This window comes from Saimiri boliviensis, chromosome 14 (assembly GCF_048565385.1).
Source record: "Saimiri boliviensis isolate mSaiBol1 chromosome 14, mSaiBol1.pri, whole genome shotgun sequence".
Classification (NCBI taxonomy): domain Eukaryota; kingdom Metazoa; phylum Chordata; class Mammalia; order Primates; family Cebidae; genus Saimiri; species Saimiri boliviensis.
Genome location: NC_133462.1, coordinates 82,125,560 through 82,144,604, shown reverse-complemented (window position 1 = coordinate 82,144,604; position 19,045 = coordinate 82,125,560). Strand labels below are relative to the sequence as shown.

At 40.4% G+C, this 19,045-nt stretch overlaps 1 long non-coding RNA gene across 1 annotated transcript in view; it reads right to left on the bottom strand.

Moving 5' to 3' along the window:
- Positions 1-14,781: 14,781 nt before the first annotated feature.
- The window catches only part of LOC141581200 (uncharacterized), a 117,304-nt gene continuing 113,040 nt past the window's right edge, over positions 14,782-19,045 (bottom strand). Inside the window, exon 4 of the long non-coding RNA XR_012513726.1 lies at positions 14,782-14,968. This is a non-coding gene — a long non-coding RNA (uncharacterized LOC141581200). The remainder of the gene's footprint in view (positions 14,969-19,045) is intronic.

Here is a 19,045-nt window from a genome sequence, read left to right as displayed (position 1 = left end):
TGTCAACTGCCAGAAGAAACTGAGCTTTCCCAAGTGATATTTCTTTTTAAAGTGACAAAAATGTGGACAAGGGTCAGCGAGCTGCCTGATTGTGGATGAAAATAAAAATTGGTACACCCTTTCTGGAAAGGCAGTTTGGCGATATGTCTCAAGAACCTTGAAAGAGTTTATGTGTTCTGATTTAGTGATATGTCCTAAGAAAAAACAATCAGAGAGGCACATACTTACAAAGACGGTTCATGGATGATATCTATATATGTATACATACAGTTGTATAACATACTGCATATACATGAGAAACACACACACACTGTATATGTGAAATGAAGACTCAGAACGATCTAAATATTCCAAAATAGAGAATGATAAAATAAGTTATGGCATCTCTACAGCATGGGTACCGTATAGACATTAAACACATTAAAGATGTGTCTGAAGACTATTGAAGCAAAACTGTATAGAATCTCTAATATGTGAAATATTTGTATTCAGTTACAAAATAAAACTATATCTGCGTTATTAATCAACTGCATAGGAATAAAACTGGTTCCTAGCAGTTGTCTTTGGGTAATAGTAAAGTATATAGATGACTTTCCTTTCTTGTACCTTTTGATATTTTTCAAATTTTCTACTGTGGATATATATTATTTTTGTAAACAGGAAAAACATTAAAAATAAATAAAACTGAATTGTATAATTAATCATTCCAACACCTGGCTGAACATTTGCTTACTTCACCAAAGTTCTCTAAACAAGTCATATTTTGTATTTTCGTAGAAACTCATGCAAATGTCTAACCTCCGTATCAGTGCTTTTTCACTTACCTCTTACATGACTCAAAAGATTGAAGCCAGCCCTCCTCTTTACTTCTCTGTCCTTCAGAATTTACTCATCAGCAATCCACTTTTTTCCTTTGCTGTTACTCCCGAGGAAAAACGCACCTCCTTATTTTCAAGATGAAAGGAAGCACTTAACCGCTCTCAGTCCTCAGCCTCTGGGAACCCTTCCCCAGCAGCGAGTGCCCTAATTTTTTAGAACTTGAATTCTTCCTTCTCCCTCAAGTCTCCATCCTACACGTCTTTCCATGAAAGGTGCTCTATAACCCTTGCTTGCCCTATCCTATCCTTGATGTTTTGCGTCTTTGCCCTGTTCAGAGACCTCTTTGTTCCTGAGGCTACCCCCAGCTGTAGCAGACCCTCAGAATTCTCCTCCTGCCTCTCATGATCATTTTTCTCCCTATGTCTCTCCTTGCCTGATTCCTTCTGCTTGGACAGTTCCTCCTCCATCTCCATCTGTAACACAGTTTATATCCTTCAGGACCTCTCTCACTCATGAAACCTCTGATGCCCCAACAGGATGTGAGTTCCTCTTCCCAAGCCATACAACCCTTTGAATGCTAGATTGTGCGGGGTACTTGTGATGAACTGCAGGTGCAGATGTGGTTGTATTATCACATTAAAATGTGCATACATATCTATGACAGCTTTGAAATATGGTTGTAAATTCTTTGACAGTCCCTCACTGAAACGTACGGTTTGTGTCCCCTATCCTTGAAACTTGTGACTACTTCAACCAGCAGAGTACATCAGAGATGATACCAGGTGATTTCCAAAGCTAGATGATAAAAGGCCAGCAGCCTCCAGCTTTGTTCATTGGAACACTTTCTTGGAGCCCTGAGCCATCACGTAAGATATCTGATTACCTTGAAGCTGCCATGCTGGAGAGGCCACATGTAGGTGTTTTGAGTGACAGCCCAGTGTAGCCCAGCTTCCTTATCATTCTCACCAAGACACCAGATAGATGAGTGCGGCCATCTTCAACTCTTAAACCAGGGCTTCCACCTGCTGATTACCACTGGATGACTTGCCTGTGTCTATGCACCCAGGAACTTAGAAGAACTCCAAGCTGAGCTCTGCCTGAATCCTGACATATCATCCGATGGCTGTCTTAAGCCATTGAATTTTGGGCTGGCTCGTTATACAATAATAGATAACTGGAACCACATGCATCGGAGTAAACTGAACTTTAAAAATTCTTATTCTTCAGATGAGTTTGCCATTTTCTTCATAGTTCACTTCTCTGGCTGAGACTCTGCCCCAGTTCTACATCACAATGAGGCCAACGATACCAAATACTTTAAAATCGTGTTCCCCTCAGACTAAAGTAGAAACTGGAAATATGGAGATGGTCTGATGGGGGCATAGATCCCATCCTGCAAGATGAGATAGGTTGAGTGGAGCCTGGATGTGGGGCTGGGGAATGCAAAGACTTCTGTGGTTCTGTCTCTCTGGGTTGGTGGGAATCCCTATAACACAGTTTGGCTGCCTTCCTTCCTCTTCCTGGGCTACTACTCTAGACAGATGCACCTGTCCTTAAAGAAATTAGCAATCTTGGAAATGTTAGAATTTTTTCTTCTAAAGCAGGCGTCCCCAAACTTTTTGCACAGGGGGCCAGTTCACTGTCCCTCAGACCGTTGGAGGGCCGCCACATACTGTGCTCCTCTCACTGACCACCAATGAAAGAGGTGCCCCTTCCTGAAGTGCGGCGAGGGGTGGGGGGGTGGATAAATGGCCTCAGGGGGCCGCATGTGGCCCGAGGGCTGTAGTTTGGGGACGCCTGTTCTAAAGTTTGAAAACTTTACCCCACATGATTTGTGTCTACCTCACTGCTGACTAGTTACTTCTCTCTGGACCTCTCAACATGGATTAAGGGACCATACAAGCTGACATTTCTGCTGACTCACCCCCACCTAGCATGCTACAGGCTATCCCCAAACATGTTTTAGAAGAGAATGGGAATATGGAAAAAAAAAAACCAAAAGAAGAGGGCAGAGACACAAAAGAGGAGATCAAGGTGGGGAAGGAGTGGGGGAGGAAAGAGAGAGGGGAAGAGGCCACGGCTGCTTTCTGCTTCCTGCATCAGCATTCCCTCTAACTGACATAATCTGTGGACCGGTGACAATGCTTTGTGAGAGACAAATCTTGGGCTTGGTACAGAGCCTTGCAAGTGAATCTGATGTAGAACTAATGATGTAAATGATCACTAGCGTGTTGTATGATACTTAGGCGCCAATGAGCTTAATGATCTCAACAGCTTTAGATGATGAGAACAATTTGTAGAGAGAGTGGTTCTACAGGAACTTTCGGATCAAAAAGTGAAACTCACAAATACAGGGTTGGAAAAATCCAATCAGCAACAAGTACAAAAAGTTAGCATTTGCAATTCTACCTCTGGATATGTGCCCCAAATAACTGGAATCGGGGACTTGAACAGATATTTGTATACCCATGTTCAAAGCAGCACTGTTCACTGTAACTAAAAGGTGGAAGCCACTCAAGTGTCCATCCACAGATAAATGGATAAAAATCATGGTACCTACATGCAATTATATAGCATTTGGTCTTAAGAAGGAAGGGCCGGGCACGGTGGCTCAAGCCTGTAATCCCAGCACTTTGGGAGGCCGAGGCGGGTGGATCACGAGGTCAAGAGATTGAGACCATCCTGGTCAACATGGTGAAACCCCGTCTCTACTAAAAAAAATACTAAAAATTAGCTGGGCATGGTGGCGTGTGCCTGTAATCCCAGCTACTCAGGAGGCTGAGGCAGGAGAATTGCTTGAACCCAGGAGGCGGAGGTTGCGGTGAGCCGAGATCGCGCCATTGCACTCCAGCCTGGGTAACAAGAGCGAAACTCCGTCTCAAAAAAAAAAAAAAAAAAAAAAAGAAGGAAGAAAACTGACACCTACTCTACATTGGATGAATCTTGAGGACATTATGGTAAATGAAATAAGTCATTCACAAAGACAAATACTATATGATTCTACTTGTATGAGATACCTAGAGTAGTCAAATTCTTAGAAACAGAAAGCAAAATGATGGTTGCCAGGGGCTGGGAGAAGACAGAAAGGGGATCATTATTTAATGAGTATGGAATTTCAATTGTTCAAAACGAAAAAAGTTCTGAAGGTAAATGGTGGTCATGGTTGCTTAACAGTATGAATGTACTTAATGCCACTGAACTGTGCACTCAAAAATGGTTAAAATACTAATTTGATGTTATGTGTATTTTATGGCAATTCTAAAAAAAAAAAAAAAAAGCATTTGGATTGACAGAGGGGTCACATGCATTAATAGTGAGCTGAAGCTCTTCCACCAACCAATGAGCTCCCAGGATCTATCTGTGACATGGGGTCCCTTGAAGAAGCAGACAGCCTCCATTTCCAGAGAGTGCTGGATGGTGCAGGTGGGGCCCAGTACAAGGAACCTGAAAGACCTGGCACAGACCCAGATGCGGGGCACCTGGCTGCTGATGGTCTGGAAATTCTGCTTCGAGAAGTGGCTGGAGGATTCCAAGTGCTTTCTCCAAGTAGAGAAAACTTAGAAGGATCTGGTAGCTGCATATGGGAAAAAAAAATGTGAGTTTATTTTGTATGTCTTCAAAGGGCAGTGCTAAGATTAAGGGGTGGAAGATACAGAGTGTAACATTTAAAATTCACAGTACGAGAGAACATTCTATTCATTTGCGTTGACTATCCATGGAATGGGCTACCTCTAGAAACAGTGAGCTCCCTGTCATGAGTGTTCAAGCCAAGGCAAACTGACAAATTAGAGAGGTGGAATGAAGAGCATTCACCTGATATCATTTAAGGTTCTTTCCAAGTCTGAGATTTTATGGTTCCAGCATCTACAAGGTCAAGGGCATGGGGAGGGAAAGAATGATCCAAAAAGTCACCCTGAGATGCCTCTGAAAATTTCTGGATTCACAAGCAGGGATGCCCGGAAGGTTCCAGCCCTGAGTCTCTGACTCTCCAGTGGTGCCACGTCCAGGTGTCAGGGAACACAGACAGAGCAGGTGCTCAGCTTCTCTGTCTCTGTTACCTTCAGCTGAGGGTGTTGCCAACTCTTATAGTGGTGGGAGGTGGCTATTCTTTGAGGCAATTCAGATCAGGGCAGTGACAGATGATGCTCCTTCAGGTCCTCTTTCTGCCCACACAGGCCCGTGGTGGCCTGTCCACTGGTGACCTGAGTGATACTTATCACTTTTCTGCCTTCATCCCTGTCTCTTACCCATGTCCTCCAATCACACTTTACCTATGAGTGTTAAATCATCATTGATCCCTACTCATCTCTCATTCAACACATGATCCATGAATATGAGAGGTAAGGAGAGAAAGGAATAGAAGAAAGGGATCTCCTAGAAGCAAGCAAAGAAAGATTGGTGAGAAACAGATCAAATGACAGCGGGAGGAGCTGAGGGTATTCCAATGCCTTCCACTGCTCTGCCCTGTCATGCATATTTGGAAGGTGTCCCCAGCCCAGCTATGCACTCCCCCATCCTCCCTGGCCTCAGAGTGCTCCCGTGATGAAGTGAGATGATCATGTCAACATTCACTCAGCTGCCTCATTGCCTTTTCCCAAACAGGCCATATGCGTCAGCAGCTTGGAATGGGCTCACCCATGCTTGTCTGCTCCCATGATTTAAGATGATGACTCTATCGGGGGCCTTAATGCTGAAAAAGGAAAACAAACAGAAGGTGGATGATATATGTATTTTTGCCTCCTGGAGCAGTGTAGCCTTGGCTGCAAGTTCTTATCAGTGTACTGAGTCTTATGGGCACTGGGCTGCCACCTGCACAGCAGCACCTGATCTGTCAGCAATTTGACAACACAGGACAACACACTTCATAAAGCACTGTGTCTGCATGTGACGCGTGTCAGCAGCGCAAACACAGGGCACTGTGTGGCATCCAGGAAGCTTTCCAGCAGACAGTAGTTTGATGCTGAAGGTCAGCTTTTTATCTTTTCCAGAACCTGCATACTCAGAAAGAAAATGTTGGGATCTGGGGACACTGGGATTCAGCACTCAATCCTGCTGAACTCTAGGGCTGGCATGAGATCTGCAAACACTCACTCCATACAGTTTTTAGTTTACTACATTAGTACCTCCCTTAGATCCTAGAATAGTTCTGTTCCCTCCCTATTGGTGCCGCTTTCACTTGAACGTTCCCCTACTTCAAGACCCCAGTCAAATCACCCCTTCAGATAACCTTCTTTAACTAGGCAAACACACAAAAATCCATCTCTCCTCTGTCTGAATTCATGCTACATGTGCTATCTGTTTGAGGCACTAGATCCCTATCATGTACCTCCTAGGGCTATTATTTTTATGAGCAAATGCATCGTCTCTCCACTAGATTGTACACTCTTAGGAGGAAACACATTGAAGATGTGTCTAAAGACTATTGAAGCAAAACTGTGTAGAATCTCAAATATGTGAAATATTTGTATTTTGTTACAAAATAAAACAATATCTGTGTTATTAATCAACTGCATAGGAATAAAACTGGCTCCTAGCAGTTGTCTTTGGGTAATAGCAGAGTATATAGATGACTTTCCTTTCTTGTACCTTTTAACATTTTTCAAATTTTCTACCGTGGATGTATATTATTTTTGTAAACAGGAAAAACATTAAAAATAAACAAAACTGAATTGTACAATTAATTGCTGCATCTGACTTCTTTTTATTTTCTATGGTATTCTTTCCTGTGACACGTATAGAGTCAATATTTTTCATTGTTTAACAAATATTCACAATAATTACACCTCCCTTAGGCAGAAATGTATTGTTCAATGGGAAATATTTTTAGAGCCATGGTCAACCACCCTGTGCTTATGCCATAAATATCTGTTACTGTATTTAATGTGAGGAAATTGGCTCTTAGCACAGGACTTGCCCAAGGAGCTCTAGACAGAGAATGATTTATTTGCGGAGTAATTCTGCTCTATTTGATTCTAGGATTCTCCATATATGGCTGATCCTTGAACAGCATGAGTTTGAGCTGTGCGAGTCCATTTATACATCGATATTTTGCAATAACTATATTGGAAAAAATTTCAGGAAACTAAAACAATTTGAAAAATCTCACAGATATTTCTAAACCTAGAAATATTTTTCAATTAAGAAAAATTTAGGTATGTTATTAATGCATAACATACATGTAGACACTATTTTATCACTTACTACCATAAAACACATGCAAACGATTATATTAAAAGTTAAAAATTATCAAAAGTTACACACAAAAAGGCCGGGCGCGGTGGCTCAAGCCTGTAATCCCAGCACTTTGGGAGGCCGAGGCGGGTGGATCACAAGGTCGAGAGATCGAGACCATCCTGGTCAACATGGTGAAACCCCGTCTCTACTAAAAATACAAAAAACTAGCTGGGTGTGGTGGCGCGTGCCTGTAATCCCAGCTACTCAGGAGGCTGAGGCAGGAGAATTGCCTGAGCCCAGGAGGTGGAGGTTGCGGTGAGCTGAGATTGCGCCATTGCACTCCAGCCTGGGTAACAAGAGCAAAACTCTGTCTCAAAAAAAAAAAAAAAGTTACACACAAATACTTAGACCATACACGGCACCATTTGCAATTGAGAGAAATGTAAGCAAATGTAAAGATGCAGTATCAAATAATAATTGCATAAAATTAACTGTAGTTAATTTTATGCAATTAAAATTTTTGTAGTTTACATTTTAAATTTATGTAGTTAAAAATGTTGTAGCCACCTCCTGTTGCTGTTGCAGTGAGCTCAAGGGTTGGGAATATCAAATGCCATGTGATGCTAATCATCTCTGCGTAAGCAGTTCATCCCTCCAGTAAATGGCATATTGCAGTAAAAAAATGATCTCGTAGTCTCACATATTTTTCATTTTGCGTAGTACAATACCATAAACCTTGATTAGCACCATGGGGCCCATAAAAAGCACCACTAGGAATGCTGGGAATGCTCATAAGAAGCAGAGAAAACTCATTACCAGAAAAAGTGGAATTGCCTAATATATATCATAGATTCAGATTTGCCGCTGTGTTTGTCCATTATTTCAAGATAAAAGAATCAAGCATAAGGACCACTGTAAAAAAATAAATGAAAAGGAAATTTGTAAAGCTATTTCTGCAGCTAAATTGGCACGTGTGAAAATCTTGCACTTTTTGCAAATTACCTTTTTATTTTATATTGAAAAGGCAGCAGCTGGGTGCAGTGGCTGGCACTTATCATCCCAGCACTTTGCAGTTTGGGAAGCCAAGGCAGGTAGATCCCTTGAGTACAGGAGTTCGAGACCAGCCTAGGGAACATGGTGAAACTCAGTCTCTCTATTAAAAAAAACACAAAAATTAGCCGAGCATGGTGGCCTGAGCCTGTAGTCCCAGCTATTCCAGAGGCTGAGGTGAGAGAATCGCTTGAGCCTGGGAGGCAGAGGTTGCAGTGAGCTGAAATCATGCCACTGGACTCCAGCCTGGGTTACAGAGTGAGGTACTGTTTCAAAAAAAAAAAAAAAGGAAGAAAGAAGAAAGAGAGAAAGAGAGACAGAGAGAGAGAGAGAGGAAGGAAGGAAGGGAAGGAAGGAAGCAGGGAAGGAAGGAAGGAAAAATGCAGTTTTTATGTGGGTGCGGAATTGTTTTAAACCATTGTTTACCTATAGACTCTAATATGACTTAACAGAAAGTAAACTTATTATATGACAACTTAAAGGAAAAGGAAGGTGAAGGATCTAAAGCTGGAGAATTTAATGCCAGCAAAGGATGGTTTGATAATTTTGGAAATCTTTCCTGCTTAAAAAATGTCAGGATAACGAGGAGAAGCAGCCTCCACCAGCCATGAGACAGTAGACGAGTTCCCAGACAGCAGTAAGCAAATCATGGAGGAGAAAGGCTATCTGCCTAAACAGGTTCTTCATGCAAATAAAAGTGCCCTACTCTAGAAAAAAAAAAAATGACACAAAGGATGGACATTTATTAGTAAGCAAGAGAAGCAGGCACCAGGATTTAAGTCAAGAAGGGATAGGAGACTGGGCGCGGTGGCTCAAGCCTGTAATCCCAGCACTTTGGGAGGCTGAGGCGGGTGGATCATGAGGTCAAGAGATCGAGACCATCCTGGTCAACATGGTGAAACCCCGTCTCTACTAAAAATACAAAAAAAAATTAGCTGGGCATGGTGGCACGTGACTGTAATCCCAGCTACTCAGGAGGCTGAGGCAGGAGAATTGCCTGAACCCAGGAGGCGGAGGTTGCGGTGAGCCGAGATCGCGCCATTGCACTCCAGCCTGGGTAACAAGAGTGAAACTCCGTCTCAAAAAAAAAAAAAAAAAAGAAGGGATAGGATTAACTCTATTATTTTGTTCAAGTACAGTTGTGTTTACGATCAGGACTGCACTTATCTATAAAGGCACTGCCCCTGAGCCTTGAAGGGAAAAGATAAACACCAGCCACTAGTCTTTTGGTTATATAACAAGAAGGCCTCCAAAAAGGACTGAAAAGTGGGAATGCTTTTTCTGGATTGGTTTTATCAGTTTTATCCCTGAACTCAGGCAGCACCTTGTAAGGGACTGCCTTTTAAAGTTCTTTTGATATTGGACAATGTTCCTGGACATCTAGAATCCCCTGAATTCAACATGGTAGACATCAAAATGGTCTAATTGCCCCCAAACACAGTGTCTCCAATTCAGTCCCTAGATCAGGGATTCGTAAGGACCTTTAAGACTCATTATACACAGTACACTATGGAGGGATTGTCAATGCTACAGAAGATAGCCCTTATAGACAGAACACATCATCTATTCTGTCTGGAAGGATTACACCATCAGAGATGCCATTGTTATTACAGAAGCGCCATCAAAGCCATCAAGTCTGAAACAACACATTTATGCTGGAGAAAACTGTGTTCAGATGCTGAGCATGACTTTGCAGGATTTGTGATAGAGCCAATCAAAAAAATCATAAAACAGATTGTAGACATGGCAAAAAGTTAGGGGGCAGAGGTGGTTTCTAGATGTGGATCTTGGAGGAATTCAAAAGCTAATAGATACCACACCAGAGGAACTGACAGACGATGACTTGGAGATGAGTACTTCCAAACCAGTGCCAGAAGATGAGAAAGAAGACAAAGCAGAAACAGCGCAGTGCCAGAAAACAAATTGACGATAGCCAGTCTGGCAGAAGGGTTCTGATTATTTGAGACTGTTTTCCTGGACCACCTATGCATGGGCACTGAAACAAAAGCAAATGGCAGAAGAAGGATTGGTACTGTATAGAATCACTTTTTGAGATAGGAAAAAGCAAAAAGCCAGAGGGAAATTATGACCTTTTTCCATAAAGTTACACCAAGTGTGCCCACCTCTGCCACCTTTTCTGCCTCCTTCACCTCTTCCACCTCTGCCACCCCTAAGATAAGACCAACCCTTCCTCTTCCTTCTCCTGCCCAGCGTACCAAACATGAAAATGATCCACTTCCACTAAATGAATAGTAAATATATGTTATCTTCCTTATAATTTTCTAACATTTTTTCTGTATCTTATTTTATTGTAAAAATACAGTATATACAGCATATAATATATAACAAATGTGTTATATATATTATATACAAATATATATGTTATATATATTATATACAAACATATACAGTATATAATATATATAACACATATTAACCAATACGTGTTAATTGACTGTTATTGGAAAGGCCTCTGGTCAACAGTAGAATATTAATAGTTAAGTTTTGGGGGAGTCAAAAGTTACATGCAGATTTTTGACTGCATAAAGAGTCAGTACCCCTAACTCATATGTTGTTCAGGGGTCAGCTGTATAAAAAAGATATTTTCGGTTCTATTTAACCTAGTGGAAGGCAAAAATCCTCCATTAGATGTTTAATTTTCAATGTCTGCCATGTCCTTAACAAATAATAAAGGTTGAAGAATAAACAGGCAGTTGATAATGGCAAAACCAAGTAGACAATTAACAGGCTGATATGCAAACTGCGAGACTGACATTCTAAGCCAGATCCTGTAGGCTTAACTACCACTTCCAGCCGTCTACTCTTTTGGGGAAACAACCTTTCCAAGCTTCAGTTTCTCTTTTTGTAAAAATGGCAATAATAACCATACCAAGCACTTAAGACTGGGAAGATAAACGAGGTATGCTTGTAAAGCACTCAGCACAATGTTGGATACGGAGTAAGTTCTCTATAAATTTTTCCCTTTATAAAGTTACAAAACAGGAACGGCTGCGTTGTTTCGCCAGTGTGGAATCTGCAGCACCTTATGTGGTGCCTGTCACAGAGTAAGCATGAAATAAATATCTGTCGGAGGAATACTTGGAGGAATCAGGAGGAGGCGAAGAGTAGGAAGAGAGAATTGGGGTGGAGGGACTTTCGGTGTGAATCCAGTGAGAGCGGCCGGCTGTGGTGGCTCATACCTGTAATCCCAGCACTTGGGGAGGCTGAGGCGGATGGAGGCTGAGGTCAGGAGTTTGAGACCAGCCTGGCCAACAAGGGGAAACCCCATCTCTACTAAAAATACAAAAATTAGCTGGGTACGGTGGCACGCACCTGTAGTCCCAGCTACTTGGGCACGAGAGGCTAAGGCAGAAGAACCACTTGATCTCGGGAGATGGAGGTTGCAATGAGCCAAGATCAAGCCATTGCACTCCAGCCTAGGCAACAAAGCGAGACTTTGTTTCCAAAAAAAAAAAAAAGAATTCAGTGGGAGCGAATCTGGCTTAGCTTTGTTTTCCCCTCTGGCTTTGCTGTCTTTTATCCTCTGGCCAAACACCTCTTAGCAATGGCCTCTTTGTCTTCAAGAGCTCCATGTACATTCCCGCCCTCCGTCCTGCTGAGGCGTCTCTATGCCTATTGACTGTCCTTCTCTTCTCTGGAAATTCCCAGTCCCAATCCCGTGTTTCCTCCAGGTAAGTTTCCCTCCACGTCTTCATTTCTGACCTGAACTCCTGCAGTGCTTAGGGGTCATTCATTTGACATCATGACTCTTGCTTGTAAGGCACCTTTTTGTCTCTCCATCTCTTCTCCTTGGCTGAAAATCTCTTACAAGATGCTCTCTCTCATAAAAAGAACAGGAAAGCAATTTAGGCAACACAAACAAGCCATGTCTACCCCAGAGAACAAGTGAGAAGTGGAAACTGGAATTTGCCCAGTAGCTTCCATTGTATCTACGAAACAGGAGGTGAGATAACTGCTAAGAGTGAGTAAAAAGAAGTTGAGCAGTGGACTTGAGGAAAGATAAATGGGAGAGAAAACTGACAAGAAACAAAAGAGAATGTTGAGATGTGTTGAGAACACCGTTCAGAGACCACACATGTGCTGCGGTAATCATCTCTTCAGTTTTGCCATTTTCTGCAGCAGTCATCAGTTCCTTGACTGATGTGAAGGTAGAGATTTGCTAGATGAGTGGAAGAGTGAAGGAACTAGAGAACTGAAAGGCCTCTTTAAAAAGAGATTCGTTAAAATAATGGACCACAGGGTCTACGCTGCATAGAGAAGGAGGTAAAGGTAGTGAAGAGCTACTAAATCAGAAGGAAATGGAAGAATTTAACAAGAGCTGGTATCCATGTTGGGGGAGACTGGTTATAGTGGGAAGATGGGAATGAAAGATGAACGGAGAGGAAGCTGTAGTCGGAGGGAAGACGACAATTCAGAAGAGCGGAGTGAGTTCTGGGTGATGGCCATCTCTAGCAGTTAGCTATTGCCAAAGTTAAGGGAAGAATGTCACGCGAGGGGCTGCAAGTCTAGTGTTCTATTTACCCACATTGGAGATACAGGACAATGCCTGGACCAGGAGAGAGGAAGGCGACATGCCAAGAGCAGAAATCTTCAGGGTCTCCAGAGCGAGTGGGAGGTGAGTGGATGATGGAGATAGTGGCTGAAAGAAGAAATACTGTGGTCAACAGTGCCTTTTACTGAAGAAAGCAAGGGCTATTGTTTAAAAATTGATTCAGGGACTTGAGGAGGATGCTAATCCCATCTGCAGCCCTGAGGGGTAGTCAAATGAGCATCCTCCTCCAAGGGATGCCAGGACTGTTCCAGGACAACCAAGCTTCAGGAAGGCAAAGAGGTACAAGGTATTCTGTGTAGGTGTAGGTGCAGAAGTAGGTGAAGTGGATTTGACTAAAGGGTCCCAGAGGGTACATAGAAAACTTTTCATAGGAGGGGAGCCATGGAAACTCTAGTTACAAGAGAGGAAGCCCAGAAGAAACTGCAGGTGAGAGCAGAGGAGAGGAGGGATACATAGAGAGGTTACATTTTGCAAGGTGCATCCTGCAGCACAGAATGCACTGGTATGGAGGTTTCAAAGTCAGCTATGGTGGCTTGAATAAAGTGCAGCTGAGGCTCAAGGTCAAATGGCCCTGGCCACGTTCCACCTGGCTAGCAGGCAGTGCCTTCTGCTCACCTGTCCAGTGTCCTCTATCCCATCATCCAGTCTCGTCCCATGCCCCACTGGACACAAAAACAGGGTCACTTTCAACTTCAGAAATAATGTCATCATAAACCAAACACCAGACTTGGCTGGTCTTTGTTACTATTCCCTTAATGTGGGACACACGCTAGAAATTTTCATTCTAGGTAAGCTATTCACTTAATTTCAGAGCACTTACTTTTCTTTTAAATATTTTTTACTTTTCGCTTTGCTTTTTTTCTTAAGTAACTTTTTTATTTCATGCTTTAAAGTTTGTAGATCATTTCCATGAAATAATTAATTAGATGAATTCATTATTGTAATTTCATTACAATAACTAACTAGGCCAGGCTGCATTATTCAATTTCTACAGATGAGTAAACTCAGACTTTGGGAGATCGTTTTTCAAGGGCATCTTTAGTTCAATGCTCTTTCGTTGTCACGAAGGGCCTGTCCTTTGAACTGCAAAGTCACAGAGCATACAGAGCTACTCGAACGCAGGCAACACGACTATGATGCCGTTTGGTGATATATTTAAAAATGAAACCTAAGAGTTTAGTAATAATGGCTTCCTGTCATTATTACTTTGTCATCTTTCAAGGACTTTTAAATCACCGAGAAATATATTTGTTCTTTGCTGAAAACCACATAAACACAGATGACAGTGACAGATAATCAATCCCGAGAATGATAAAAGGTGGCGGCTGCATTGGACACAGTGAGAATGTTTAAAGTCTGTTTAGGGCGGCAGTCATCTCTGAAAAATAGGAGTTGATGGGCCTCAGCCAGGGCTTCTAAGATTTTTATTATTCTAAGAGAGTAACTGCCTTTTCAATCCAGATTTTAAAAAGTCAAAAACTTCCTGAATGAGCAACTCTTTAAATGAACTTGGCACTTAACATGTTTGGAGATCTGGGAAGACGGAAGGTTTTCATAGTTGTTTTCAATCTTATCTAAACATACTTGGCCAGAATTATAAGAAGTAAAAATACCCAAAGTGTTCATTTCTTAAAGCGAAACAGATGTAGATTGGGGATTCAGCACATAAATCATGATCAACTTGTAATGACCCTAAATCTTTATGGGCTTTTTAGCAGTATTTTACACTATTCAGTTGACTCATATGATATTGCTGCTTTTGTAGGTAGAATGGTGGTCTACCTGCAAATACATGGTTCAAAGTAATGTTTACCTAAAACGTAAGACAGTGAAAGTTCATTCTTTGATACACACTCCTCTGTGCAGCCTGAAAAATATCTTCATTCCTCAATTTTTTTTCTTTTTTCAAGATAGGTAACCTCTAAGGCCCATACAAACATGCGTCAAGAATCTGCTCTTTTTTTTTTTTTTTTTTTTTTTTTTTTTTTTTTTTTGAGATGGAGTTTCTCTCTTGTCTCCCAGGCTGGAGTGAAATGGCACGATCTACACTCAATCTCAAGCGATTTAAGTTCAAGCGATTTTCCTGCCTCAGCCTCTTCAGGAGCTAGGATGACAGGTGCGTCTCCATGCCCAGCTAATTTTTGTATTTTTAGTAGAGAGAAGGTTTTGCCATGTTGGCCAGGCTGATCTCAAACTCCTGACCTCAGGTGATGCACCCACCTTGGCCTCTCAAAGTGTCGGGATTACAGGCATGACCCACCACGCCCGGCCTGCACCTGGACTCTTGATCCTTAGGCTGATGCTGCTCTCCACATCCAGATCACGCTCCATGGCTCGTTTCCTAGAGGAAACCTGTCATTCAGAGAGAACAGAGAAAAACAGTTAAAAGACCTAAAAGCCTGCCCAAGAAATTCTTAAACTCAGCTATAATCAATGAATGTATTATTGCTTTATATTTAATCATCAGCCATAGTCATTTAAGTGGTAAGTAAACATTGCAAACTCTGTCCTCTCCTTTAGTTGTTTTTCTAGAGTTAAAGGTAAACAAGAATAAAGTTCATCTCTCCTCCCACCACCACCACCCCAGCATCATATCATATCCAGTTTGAGGGATTTCTTTTACACAATCTGAAATGCTATAAATATATACTGTGGTTAGCTGATTCACATAACAAAATATGATTGAACATGTGTTATGCATCAGGAGACTGAGAAAATATCACCATGGAAACTTTGATGCTAAGTTTATACCTGTAAAATTTTCACTTGCAAAATTGCAGTTGCAATTATCTTTGTCCAGAAAATTGTTCCTCTTCATCAGAAGCAAGGAATTACCTTCCCATTTTACTTACCACTGATGTTGAAGTTGAACATTAGTCTAAACTGTCAGTATGACTTGCCATTTTTTTTTATTGCTAAAGTGACAATAGCAATTGTCCTCACATCTGTATTACTCTATAAAGTTAACAGAGATCATGTATATGAAAGCATGAATATTTGGCCAATACGCATCACCTCAATGTGTTATTATAGTGTTCCTAATAGTGGTTATATGTATCCATTCTTCACCTCAGAATAGTGTACATTCAAGACTTCCAGCAGGTTTGGGCATTCCATTTTTGACAATGTATTGATGATTCTCTTTTAAAGAATTTAAATGATGATGTGAGCAAATGAAGAGAAGGGACCTAAAGTCCTTTGACTCATCAGCCTCATGATCAACAGGCTCATCTAGTACGGATATTTACATAGGTCATGCTTTAAAACCAACCAACTGACAGGGATTACAACATCTCTGTCCTGAGATGCTTACAAAGAATGCATTATAATAGTGATATCATTTTCTCCAAATGTTTTATAAATATCAACAATAAACAGAAATACAACCAATAGGATTTGTAGTTTTCATATAAGATAATAACATACTTATGTATGTATAAATATCCTGAATTAAGGTTTAGCAAAGTTTTTTATATAACTTATATGTATATATAGGCATAACTATCTATATTTAGGTTCTTTAATTACACTAATGTTAAGCAGAATTCTTTTACTATTTAATTCCAACCAACCACAATCTATTGCATTAAAGGGCATTTGTCCTAAACATGATTTTAATTCATTCTGCAATCATAGTTATATCACTATTATCTACAAACTCATGTCTGAACTTGTCAAGTCCACAGAAATTTTTAAATAAAGGTTATCTAGATTCTCTTATTAATGGATACCTTTCTCTTATTAATGGATACCTGTGCAGTGAAAGAAAAATGGTGTATGTGTGCGTGTGTTTGTGTCTGTAGGTATATCCACCATTTTATATATATATATATATATGTGTGTGTGTGTGTGTGTGTGTGTGTGTGTGTGTATACATATATGTATATATATTTCCTTTATATATGAAAGGAAAATGGTGTGTGTGTGTGTGTATATATATATATATAGTGTGTATGCATTTTTGTGTGTATATGTGTATATGTGTATACCTGTTACACTACCCAACTTCAAGACTTACTATGATGATCAAGATAATGTGGTATTGGTTAAAGAACAGACAAATAGATCATTATATATATATACACATATATATAAAATGGTGTCTCTCTCTCTGTCTCTGTCTCTCTCTCTCTATATATATATAAATGTGTGTATATATATACACACACACACACACACACACCCCTATATATATGATGGTGTGTGTGTCTCTCTCCATATGTGTTTGTATATATACACACACACACATACACATGCGCGCACACACACACACACACACACACACACACACCCTATTGATTCTGCTTCTCTGAAGAATCTAGGTAACACATTTGGGGATAAGCAAGAGTTTCTTAGGTCATAGAAAGCAATAACCATAATATAAAAGTAAAAACTAGAAAATTAAAAGATTATACTTTATAAAAATTAAAACTTTTTTTCATCGAAAGCCACTGTTAAGAAATTAGGCAAGCTACCACTGTTAAGAAACTAGGCAAGCTACAGATAAGGGTAAAATATTCACGAAATGTAATATCTGGCAAAGAACTGACATCTAAAATACACAAAGAAATTCCACAAATCAATATAAAACAACAGCCCAATTAAAACAGCCAAATGATTGGAGCAGATATTTCACAAAAGAAGATGAACAAATGGCCAATAAGCACAGAAAAACTGCTCAATATCATTAGTCATCAGGAAAATGCAAATTGCAACCATAACAAGCTATCACTTGACGCCCACCAGAATAGCTAAAATTAAGAAGACCCTCATGTTGGCAAGAATTTAAAGTAAACATTGTTGGTGGAACTGTAAAATGGCACAACCACTTTGGAAAAAGGTCTCCAAAGCTCCTATAAAACTAAACTCACACCTAACCTATAGGCATAAGTCATTTCATTCTAGGAGAATTGAAAATATATGTCCTCCCAAGGAATTTGACAAGAATATTCATAGCAGGCTTATTTATATAAGAGCTAAAAATTGGGAACTACACAGGCATCCATTAATAAGAGCATGAATAAGTAAACTGAAATGCCCATGCACTGGACTACTACTCAGCAATTTAAAGGAAAAGAGAGATGGCTGGTATACAAGACACCATGGGAAGATGAAAGAAAAATTGACAAGGAAGGGGAATGAGAGAATCTTCTGGGGTGATGGTAATCTTCTGTATTTTGACAGGGGTTTAGTTTACACACATGCATAAGGTTGTCAAAACTCAGCAAAGCAGTCTGGGCATGGTAGGTCATGCAAAAAGAACAAATAAACTCCCCATTACAATTTATTGGAAAATATTATTTATTTTTCCTAATTCTCTCTTAATCTTCACCAGCCCATTATTTAAATGCTGCTTATAGTTTTTAAATGTGAATTTGGGAATGCTGACAATTTTTCTAATTTAACTTAAATTAGAGAAAATGCAGAGTTTTGCTTTCGAACTAGTGAATACACTATTTTCTGTTTTCTAATGTGTTCCACAAGGGCATAGAGAGAGAGATAAGAAGTCATAAAATGTGTTTATTGCATTTCATGGAATGAATGAATGAATGAATGAGTAAATGAATGCTGACTCAGAGAGATTAATTTATAAACACAATACCATCTACATTAAAACCAACAAGAATGAAGTACTTAGAAACAAATTAATTAAAATATGTATACACTGTGTATGAGGAAAACCACAAAACTGATAAAAGAAATCCAATTTCTAACAAAGGGAATAAATGATATTCTATGTTCGTGGATAGGAAGACTCAATATTGTTAAACTCAGTTTTTCTCAACTTGATCTATAGATCCAATGCAATCCCAATCAAATTCCCAGCAAGGTATTTTCTGGACATCAGCAAACTATTTCTAAAGTTTATATGGATAAGCAAAAGACCTGGAGTAGCCAACATAATACTAAAGAACAAGAGCAAAGTTGGAGACGTTACACTACCCAACTTCAGGACCTACTATGATGATCAAGATAATGTGGTGGCTGGGCGCGGTGGCTCAAGCCTGTAATCCCAGCACTTTGGGAGGCCGAGGCAGGCGGATCACAAGGTCAAGAGATCGAGACCATCCTGGTCAACATGGTGAAACCCCGTCTCTACTAAAAATACAAAAAATTAGCTGGGCATGGTGGTGCATGCCTGTAATCCCAGCTACTCAGGAGGCTGAGGCAGGAGAATTGCCTGAACCCAGGAGGCGGAGGTTGCGGTGAGCCGAGATCGCGCCATTGCACTCCAGCCTGGGTAACAAGAGCGAAACTCCGTCTCAAAATAATAATAATAATAATAATAATAATAATAATAATAATGTGGTATTGGTTAAAGAACAGACAAATAGATCAATGGAACAGAACAGAGTTCAGATATAAAACCACAAAATTATAAGTCAATTGATCTTTGACAAAGGGGAAAAGCCAAGCCAACAGAGAAAG